The 10,775-nt window shown below is 36.8% G+C and overlaps 1 long non-coding RNA gene across 1 annotated transcript; it reads left to right on the top strand.

Annotated features, from left to right (window-relative positions):
• Positions 1-5,309: 5,309 nt before the first annotated feature.
• On the top strand, positions 5,310-10,385 carry LOC306988723. Its single transcript, XR_013795490.1, has 4 exons — positions 5,310-5,444; positions 7,166-7,228; positions 8,695-9,127; positions 9,215-10,385. It is a non-coding gene; the product is annotated as an uncharacterized lncRNA (long non-coding RNA).
• Positions 10,386-10,775: the final 390 nt, after the last annotated feature.

Genomic DNA, 10,775 nt, shown 5'->3' with positions numbered 1-10,775 from the left:
TCCAACAATTGACATTTGGTAGCTAGCGACCGAGTGACACAATTTACTGAATTGTATATTTTTTTCTAATCCAAATAGGATCTCAAAATAGCCTAAAATGTCTGAATTTTAATGTATGCAAAGCAGAAACTTGTTTGCATACACTGCCGTTCAAAAGTTTCGGGATCTGTAAGATTTTTTATGTTTTTAAAAGAAGTATCTCTCTTATATCTCTATATTGTGAAATATTATTACAATTTAAAATAGCCTAACTGTTTATAAAATTACATTACTCCAGTCTTCAGTGTCACATGATCCTTCAGAAATCATTCTAAAAGCTGATTTGCTGCACAATAAACGTTCATTGTTGAAAATATTTATGCAAAAAAAAAAATCTGTATTTTTTTTTTTATTTAAAAAAATAAAATAGGCCTAACATTGGCATGTGTACTGTACATAGATTGCATGAAAATCTAGCCCAAAACTCCCCACTTCAAATCAAACTAATTCGAACTCTCCTTTGGGGCCGATAAAATAAATTCATCTCCATGACAGGGATCCACAAACCTTTTTCCGTCGCTACAAATACAGTAGCAATTTATGGCTTGTGTCACTTCGTAAGAGGTTGAATAGAGACACGTTCATAAATAACTGTAAGTGATCGCTGACATTCAAAAGGGGGAGCGCACAGTGAAAGTAAGTAGAATCTGAAGGACTGGGCAGTATAAACCTCATCTAGCCCTGATGAACTGAGACCAATCCCTTATTTGGCTATCTATGATGTGTAAACACTGTTAGACAGACTCACAGCCTTTCCAAAACACTTCTCGTGTTGATCATTTAACCCAAGGGTTGAATCGCTTCATGTTTTGAAGAGAGTTATAAGGCTGGGCCAATCGAAGAGAAGTACGCTTTTTGTAGGTATTCCTTTTTCCTCCTTTTTGACCTTGGGGCTGGTTGCATCATCCATGCGTTAAGTTACAACTTACTTCATGTGTTGCATAAGCTGGCAACTTCCGGGACACGGACACTGAAAGCTTCATACATGAAGTATGCCATTTGAGACAGACACTTTCTGCTGCGGAGCTTTGTGCATCGAGGGCGCGTGTCATATGTGCTCTTGTGGATTTACAATGACCGCCACGTGAACAAGACCCTTCTTGGTGTGAATAGGGTGTCCTATTTGTCATTTTAGGTTTCAGAAGGGTGATTGTGAGTGCCCCCTTTGCGGCCGATATGCACCCTCCATGCACGCTTTTGTGAGGAAAAAAAAACCTGACAGTCAAAGCTAAAGCTATAGCTATATTAGCAGTATTATTAGCAATTAGTAGTATTATGAAAGATCACAGTCCACAGTCAATGAGTAAAGACTTTACAAGTTCAATTTTCTTATATATGTGACCCTGGACCACAGAACCAGTCACATGGGTATTTTTTTTTTTTTAAATTGAGATTTATACATAATCTGAAAGCTGAATAAATAAGCTTTCCATTGACGTATGGTTTGTTATGATAGGACAAATTTGGCCGAGATACAACTATTGAAAATCTGGAATCTGAGGGTGCAAAAAAATCTAAACATTAGAAAATCTCCTTTAAAACCTGTTAGCCTTCACCAGAGCGAGGACGCACTGAAGCGTTTTTTTTTATATATAGTTCAAAGTTACTATCAGATTTAATGTTATTACCTTGACAAACTATACATCATTAAAAAGATATAAGTCTCACGTTTCAGTATTTGACCACTATTGTATTCTGAGAAACTTATAGTGACAGTTATGTCTTAATTTGTGTCAGGATTTATGTATTGAAAAAATGAGTCGATACCTTTAATATGAATTATGAGCATCAGCCGCGTCCATTCAAAAAAAACTCCCGTGTTGTCATGAGAACGCGTGACAAAACAACGTCCCTCAGGGCTTTTGGCTCAAAAATGTGCAGATTTGGAGAAATATTGATAGATTCTCATAGGTTTACATCATATTTCTATAGACAGGAATAATATTTATTGAATTTATATCCAAATGCGTCGATCTAAACATAAAGAGCGCTGGATACTCTGATGTACTGTGTTTTCAATCCATCCAGCAGCCTGAGGGCGATCTATGCACAGAATTTTTCCAAATATGGTGCACAGTGCACTCACGAAGAAGAACCATAACCTGTGACCTTCCAGGACGTCACTCACATAAACAACGCTATCAGAGATCGCTGTAACATGCAGATAAAGATGTTTTGAAGACAATAAACATGATTGCAATGATATTTGATTTACCTGTGTTCTTCGAGTCATGTCAGGTATTTTTATAATAATAGATTATAGTTATAATGTAATGCTAATTGATATAGACTTTAGCATTGTGCAGAATACGATAACATAATATATGTTCTGTCTGATTTTCTTTTCTGAAGCCAAATAAGATCATAGAAGATTATTTAAAACACTCGACTTGCGCTATAAAGTAAGTTTGGAGCACACACATTGTTTTAATCTCATAAATTGTCGTGTATTGATGGTGTGCTAAGCTAACATGCTAGCTAGCTCTCTAGTTGCACCTGCCATCTAGCTGTTATTTTTTATGATTTTTTTCTAAATCGGAATGCTTACTGAAATATTTCTTTATTTAAGAAAGGCATTTGATACAGTTTCAAATGTGAAGTGAAGATTATGAAAGAAATTAGGGGGTGAAAAACCGTGAATAGCCAGTCGTTAGGCATTATAATGGAGACAAAGGAAAAGCATATTTATGGCCATAACCAGACTGGAGAGGTGTAAATGTGAGCAGGAGAGAGACTGTCACTGAATGGGTCTCGTTTGCACCACAAAACAATAGAGACAATAGACTGAATAGATGCTAATAGATGACAATAAACACAAGTTTGCATTTTAGAGTCAATTCAAAATAAAGTCATTTGAGATGATCTTGAAAAACATTTAACAAAATACAGAGTTTTAGACTTATCACCTTCAAATTTTAAATATAACATGGTCAGACATGTGTCTTTAGCTGGAGTGCATTTCTAGAGTGCTGACGGGCCAACTTCAATTTAATTTTCATGAAGATGTTTCATAAAAATAAATTTCTAATAACTTACACAACTTTGAAGCTATTCATAATTTTTTTTTTCATTATGACAATAATTCATTCTACATTTCCAATAAAGTGCCAGGTGTCAGCTTTCAAATGAGATCATGCTTGTGCTTTTAGTACAAAGCGTCAATGAACTGAATCTGTTTTCGGTTGAGAATGCAATTTCTGGGGATTTTTCAAAAGTGGCGCTGAAGGCTAACAGGTTAAAGCTACACTGTGTCATTTTTTAAGTTGATTCTTAGCAAAAAAAACACTTTGTTCTTTCAAAATGATATGTGCTCATTAATGTATAATTACTTCTACCAACCAATCAAGTTTTCTCGTAAGCATAGAATCTGCCATTTATAATACATAAGAGTGAGCTGCTCGAATGGCGCAAGCCATGTTGCGCCTCCATCTTGAAAACACATTAGCCAAAAAGGGACATAACTGGATATTCAAGCTTCGCCTTTCGCGTATTTACACTCAGTGGCACCGTGATGAATGTGAGGGAGAGATTACTCGAGACTGCCGGCAGATTTGAAATGATACGGCCACCGTAGGAGTTAAAACGCCCGCGGAATGGGAGGGGCTAGAAAGTAATATTCAGTTGGTAGTCATATACAATTTCACCGCTAGATGGGAGTAATTCCTACACAGTGTAGTAGCTTTAAACTTGTCCATTTATGTTCACGATTGTGCTGCATTCACTCAAAAAAATCAATGTTTTATATATTTATGGTAGGAAATTTACAAAATATCTTCATGGAACATGATCTTTATTAATATCCTAATGATTTTTGGCGTAAAAGAAAAATCGATCATTTTGACCCATACAATGTATTGTTGGCTATTGCCACAAATATAGCCGTGGGACATGTGACTGGTTTTGTGATCCAGGGTCACATATACATATATATATTTAAATACTTTAAATATATTATTCAAAATAATATTTTATAATATAAAATTAAAATAATATTTAAATACTTTAAATTAAAATTAACTTAATTTGCATTTGTATGTATTTTCCCAAAAATAAAATTATTTTTAAAGCATACTGTTAGTTATTTTATACTGTTAGAGATAGTCAAGTGTGTGATAGTTGTGAAACAAAAATAATTAAATTAAATTAAAACATCAACCATAAAAAGCAAAACTACAGCTACAAATTTTGCCTCAAAAGTATTAAAAGTAATATTTTGGCCTCACGTCAATGGCCATCAGCAGGGTTCTACTGACAAGGATAATTCGACCAGTTGCACGTGACATTCTTTTATTTACCCAATGCACGAGAGACAACGTATCAAAATCTCAAGGTGACGCCTTCAATACCCTAGTCCGGAATCAAACTTTATATTTTTAACTTTTTCCCCCAAGCAAGTACACTGCTATTATCGGACAAATGTGGACAGAACAATGCAATCAATCACACGGACACCTGCCGCAACAAGCTTTGGGACAGAGCTCAGGGCTGCAGGCCTATTTCTGTTCGGACGTTATGCTTACAGTCCTCACTACCAAGAAATAGTCAAACACCAATGAGGCTTTATTCAAACTCACAAAATGCTCTGAGGTTCTTACCCCTCCAATTATCAGCGTTAGTTCATTTAAAAAAATCCCATCATTTACTCACCATCGTGTTGTTCAACTTGAAAAGATGATTCCAGAATGCATGTTGGTTGTCACCTTGTGTCAAAAAAAAGTATACTGATCAATCCTCGTCTGACTAGCGAAGATTGCAGTTTAACGTTACAAATCAAAAACATTTTGCCCCGCACTGTCTCATTTCCTCTCAACTTTTCAGAAACGAACTAAGGACGACCAATTCGTAGATAAATTACTCTCTATAATCTGTCAAAGGAAAACGGTTTGAATAGGTTTAGATTCATTATGATTCTGAAAGCTAACTCACGCACTCAATCATTTGGAGTTGTCATTTGTGATGTGTCAAGTAAGCAAACTTAGTGATTCGGTTTGGATGATTTGAACAGGACGGAATCGTTTGGAACAACGAGTTAGGCCTACACAAATGAGCGTTGGATAAAGTGGAATATATATATATATATATATATATATTTTTTTTTTTGTTTTACAATAAATTCAAAATCAAGATTGTTTTCGATTCCTCCATGATATTAGATAAAACTAAAACTAAAAAAAAAATAAAAAAAAAATTCAGAAATGATTCGGACAGCACACTCAAGCACTGAATCATTTGAACCGGACACTTCACATATTGAATCGTTTGGCGCGGTTTCTCCCTCAGTGAAACAGAGAGAGGCAATGCATACAACAACTCAGAAAATGAAAAGAGGCCAATGAAGTGGATATTTATATTTACCTACAGTCCTGTCGTCGATAAAGAAGGTCGTAGCCTACTGCACAACTCTGGTAAAGACATCTTCACAAAAACACATATAGAACAATACATATTTTTTTTTCAATATAGCCTACACAATTTTGTTGGCATTTATTATCAATCAATCTTTTAACACCTAACCCACCATTTGATTATCTTGGTATCGCTGTTATTGTACCATGGTAGGCTATTTAGCTTTTTTTCTGGTAATTTTGTTGAAATTGTGCTGGGTCATGTGTTCTGTTTTGAACATTCTGTAGTCATATTTCTGTAGTCATTGAAATGAGGGTGAGTAGAAGATTATGGAATTGAAATTTTTGGGTGAACTAACTCTTTAAACTCATTTGTTTTTTATTTGTTTTGTTTTTTTTTATGCTGCATTTCTAATGGGTCTGTAAAATCAACTAAATATTAACGATTTTGGGGTGGGAGAAACAAAGTATTAAAATATATAGCCTACTGCACACATTAATTTTACATCAGTCTTATATATAGCATGTGATGCAGTGCAAGATCCGATCACTGCATCTCCTCTTCGGCTGCTGAGCTGGATTCAGCCACTCAGGGCCGGTATAAACATGTTGATTTGTGTGTTCCTATCTGTTCATGTCCACGGCCCACATTGATTTCATATGAACTTCACCTTTAAGGGCTACCATTTTGTGACAAGGTCCATTTTCTCTTTTACCATTTACTGGATGACGGTTTCACATGTAGAAAATATATTGAGCTTCTTTTTATTGATATTGAGCGGATGCACCGTGCAAAGTGACCTTCCTGCGAAATGGCTTGAAAAGGGATCATCTTGCGATGGGCCATGACAGTACAATTTAAATCACTGTATTTATTTATTTATTAATTTCAATAAAGGTGATACAGAAAGGATATAATACATTTTGTGATATAGTCCTTTAGCTAAATAATAAAAGATTTTACAGCCTTGTAAACTACAATTTAGCCGAATGAAAGAAATTGTTTCGTTTTACAAGATGCACGTATCATCTGTGTTCAGAATGAATACTAGATTGCTACTTCCTGAATACTGTGTGGAGTATATACTGTGTACTGCCTGATATTGTAAAAAATATTTAGAGAAACGGTGCACATTATGCAACAAGCTTTGCATTTTGGGGTACTATGTGCTGTGCTCTGTTGTATATTGCACATTTTGTCAAGCAGGATATTTTATGCATACAGACATTTCCAGACTGGAGAAATAGTAAGTTGTATGGTAATTTGCTATTTAGAAAATAGCCATGTGTGGAATGGAATACTACCTTTACTAAGTATTGAATACCGTACTGTATATTCCATATAATGTGTGTGTGTGTGTGTGTGTGTGTGTGTGTGTGTGTGTGTGTGTGAGAAAGTTTTATGGTTATTATTTAAATACAATTTTGGGAAACAAAATGGCTTAAATTTGACCAAAATCAAGTCAAGCACATTGCATTTATAGAAACAACATTCCATGCAGTGTGTTCTGTTGAATACCTTACTTTTTACAAAATGTGCATGCTCTCCACAGTATACATATTATACAGCAGAAAGAGTAAGAGTAGTATGCATTTCCAAACAGCAATGGAAATCAAATGTGTGTGTGTTTATGAGAGAAAAGAAGCAATCAGGGTGTGAAGATTCAAATAGATGGATCCCATAAAATTCCCCATTCACCACATCCTCCCTGTTCTCCGTTGATACCCTGCAACCCCCCCACCCCCCTCATTTTGTTCATTTTTTTTCTCTTTTTTTACAGTGCTGCAGCATTTGCTGATTGATGAGGGGGAGCAATTGGACTCATCCATCATGACTTGGCCAGGTTAGGTATCTTTCTCTCACTCACCCTCTTTCATTCTCTCTCCTGCTTACAGCCACACGTCTTGATTGAAACTCGGAAGAAGCGGATGTCAAACTTTTTGCCTCTTGTCTGCTCGCCTGCTACATCTCGGCATCTTTCGCTAGACCTGCTGCTCAAAAATTGAAATCTTTGAACCTAGAGCTAGGCACCGTCCTTTCTTTCATCATCTTTTCAATCTTGCACTCAGAGGAGAATTAGTATACCTTGTTATCAGATTCTGTATGCTTGTGGAAGTAATGCGGCAACTCATTGGACCTCATTAATAAAACACAAGCAGAACAAATGTATCCATATATCCTCTGCAAAAACCATTCACACATAAATCGGTGCATTACGTAATAATGAATTTTACGAATTATTCACACAGAAATTCTTTCTGCTCGTGTTTCATGAATGAGGCGTAATGCGACAAAGTTGTGGCCTTGTTCTCCCTTATTAATGTGACTATACAATAAAGATACAGTAGAAGTTTAGATAAAATACAACATAATGTACTACTTTAAAATTCTGTAATGTATCATGTATCATGTAGAATCATGGTCTTATTGTGGATGATTCATTAGTGCATGTTCTAAAGATTGTTTGTCTTCATAATCGTTCATCAAACTTCAGTAACTTTCATTTTGGCTCATATAACCAATCCAGCACAGGCTAATTATCTAATTTCCAAATGTATGTAAAATATCATATTGTTTTAGGCTACAGTTAAATCGTATAAGTCATTTTAATAGTGGTTAAAACTGGTTTGGTTTGAAAATGCCCAAATCAAATAAGATTTGGAATTGATTTTCTAAATGCATGTGACTGATACAGTATGTTACTGATCTTTTTGACCTCATACTTTTTTTTTATTATTCAAAAATGTCAAATGTCTTCCAGTGAAACGACTGGAAGTCTCTGGACCTCTCCAATAATTTTGTCCTCAAACCTTGTTACTTTCATACAACGGATTGCAAGCTCGCATTATTAACTCTCAACTCTCAGATCAAGCTCTTCCATCCAATCAACAACTGATAGATGGAACCAAATCCAACTTTTTTTCTTCTTCTCGATAATCTGTTTCACTCGTATTTGTGTCACGACATGGAAGAAATGATCTTCCTATACATTGCGACTTTAAATTCTGATTTGTTCCTCAAACAAAGTTATTGTATTGTATTTCTTTTGAAGACTTGGAAGAGAATGAGTATGGCCCATTTCTTGATACCTTTATGGTGTTTTTTGGACCCTCTCATATGAAGGTGACTAAATGACAATTTTCCTTTTTTTAGTGAACTATTCCTTTAATCCAAATAGGATTTATTTCCCATTTGGCAGTTATAGATGACTGGCAACAGCCAATCCCAGTGTGCAGTACCTGTCAAACGTGTAAACATTATTTAAAAGCTTGGCAGCATGATATATCATTCTCTTCCTGCATTAAATAGATACTGTCCATCACACCATGGTCCATGTGGTAACCACAAGACCCTTTACATCAACCTAAAGCAGCAGAAAGACAAGGGCGTGATCTATACGAGAGGTCGAGATGGAGAACACCGTCATAATAAAGACGTTCCAAAACAGGATACACGAACACTCCGAGATAAAGATGACCCGACTCTCCCCTGCACGGCTGATGTTAGCAAAGCCAACGGCATTATGGGATATATGGGCCAGACAACGTAAAAAAGCTCAGCCTGTTTTTTCCTTTCCCATCACCTGCTGCTGTCTCACGGGGAAAGAGGTGCTGGTTTTTACCCCTGCGTGATGAATGACCATCGTTCTCAATTTCTGCCCGCGCATCACCTCTCAGTCACTTGGCGTCAGACCATCACGCGGCTGGCAACAACGACACCTGGGGCGGCGATAGACGGAGAGGTGTGAGCCGAGAGGAGGATGCCTGGTCAATAAATTAATCTGTCACTTTATTCTTCTCATTTCTCTTTTTCATTTTTACGCCTTCAGGACAGGCAAAATGAATACATAAGGGCAAAAAGGGCAGCCGGTACGATCAGAGATTGACAGCACAGAGGAGACCACGGATGCCCCAGAGATCCCCCACAGATGACACTTGTCCAATCCAGATTTTAAGGTCAAAAACAAGGGGGACCCTGTAGATTTGCATATATTCACATCACTGTGCTAATCCTTGAGCTAGCATTGACCTGTGAGGGTATGCTTAATGTGATTTACAAAACATGTTCAACATCCTTGTTGGTGCTGGAATGACATTGGGTTGAGTTAGTTTAGGGGCCTAAACAAATTTGATCAACCTGTGCTTGCTAAGATAAACAGTACTATTACTATTGCTCAGGTAAGGTTACAGGTTTTTGAAAACTGCTAACTTGAAATATCAACTTTGGTGCATAAGACCAGAAACAAACTCTATGCAAGTATGTAAAAATACGCTTTTATCTATTCAGGTTCAATTTCACATTATGGAATCCCAAAATCGGATGCAATTCGCTATGCTTTGCAAGTTACCGCAAATGTGGACATTGGTGTAAACCGATTTCTTCTTCGTTCAGTTTGTTCTTCCAGGTCAACTACTATTGGCAGAGCAATAGTTTTAAGAGAATCTTGCTGAGCTAGTTATGTGTAAATAAGTATAGCTACTTGAATACCAGTACCTGGTTTAATGGCAAAAGATATTTAAAGGTAACTCTAGCGCCCCATAGAGTACTGAACAGAAATAGACCAAAAATCGCTTTAACGGATATTTACCTCTCTGATTTAATTTGTTCCATAGCATTTTAACTACAGGAATGAATGGCAAATTGTGAGGATACATGCTTTTACTTTTTTATGTGACCTAGAAAGGCCAAAAAAAAATCTCATTGATTTGCATTGAAAGAGGGACCCGTCCCATATCTAGGGGCGAGAATATTATAGATTGGGCTCTTTGTGGGCTCTTTTGACTCAAGCCAGCAAGTAAGTAACCACCTAACAACCACCCTGAACATCCTAGCGACCAAATAGCAACACCCTGACTGCCAGTCTTAGCATTTTGATGGTGGGTTTTGCATTTGCAAGAACTTGTTCTTCAGAAAATGTTCAAATGTTCTTATTAACCTAACATCTCTCTGTACTGTGTACTTTTAACTATGAGTTTTCTGACTCTTTTGGTTTTTTTAGGATCACGCCCTACTTGGGGAAATAAACAAGCATTTCTGTGCAATTAGCCCGAAAGATGACGAATTGGATGGTTCTAGCATGGCGTCACCGTTGAAGAATTCTGGCTGACTGCGGGTCTGGACCGATGACCTCTTCAATTTTCCCTTGGTCTTTAGTATGATGGAGAGCAGCTTATGGTTTCACACAAACACACACTCACACATTTCGACATCTCACCCACTCTATCTCTCTTTCACACTCTCTCTCTCCATGTCTCCCCAGAGTTTACTCTGTCCTTGCCTGGAGCTTTCTTGCGAGCGTCTCACGCTGTAAGTGATGACCTGAGAAATTAATCCTGCCAGTGGCTCATAGACACCCAGCTTTTTCAGAGCTGCTGAAAATACAGCTGGGG

Source organism: Phoxinus phoxinus, assembly GCF_949152265.1.
Source record: "Phoxinus phoxinus genome assembly, chromosome: 20".
NCBI lineage: Eukaryota > Metazoa > Chordata > Actinopteri > Cypriniformes > Leuciscidae > Phoxinus > Phoxinus phoxinus.
Note: the sequence above shows the minus strand (reverse complement) of the source record. Positions and strands in the feature narration are given on the sequence as shown.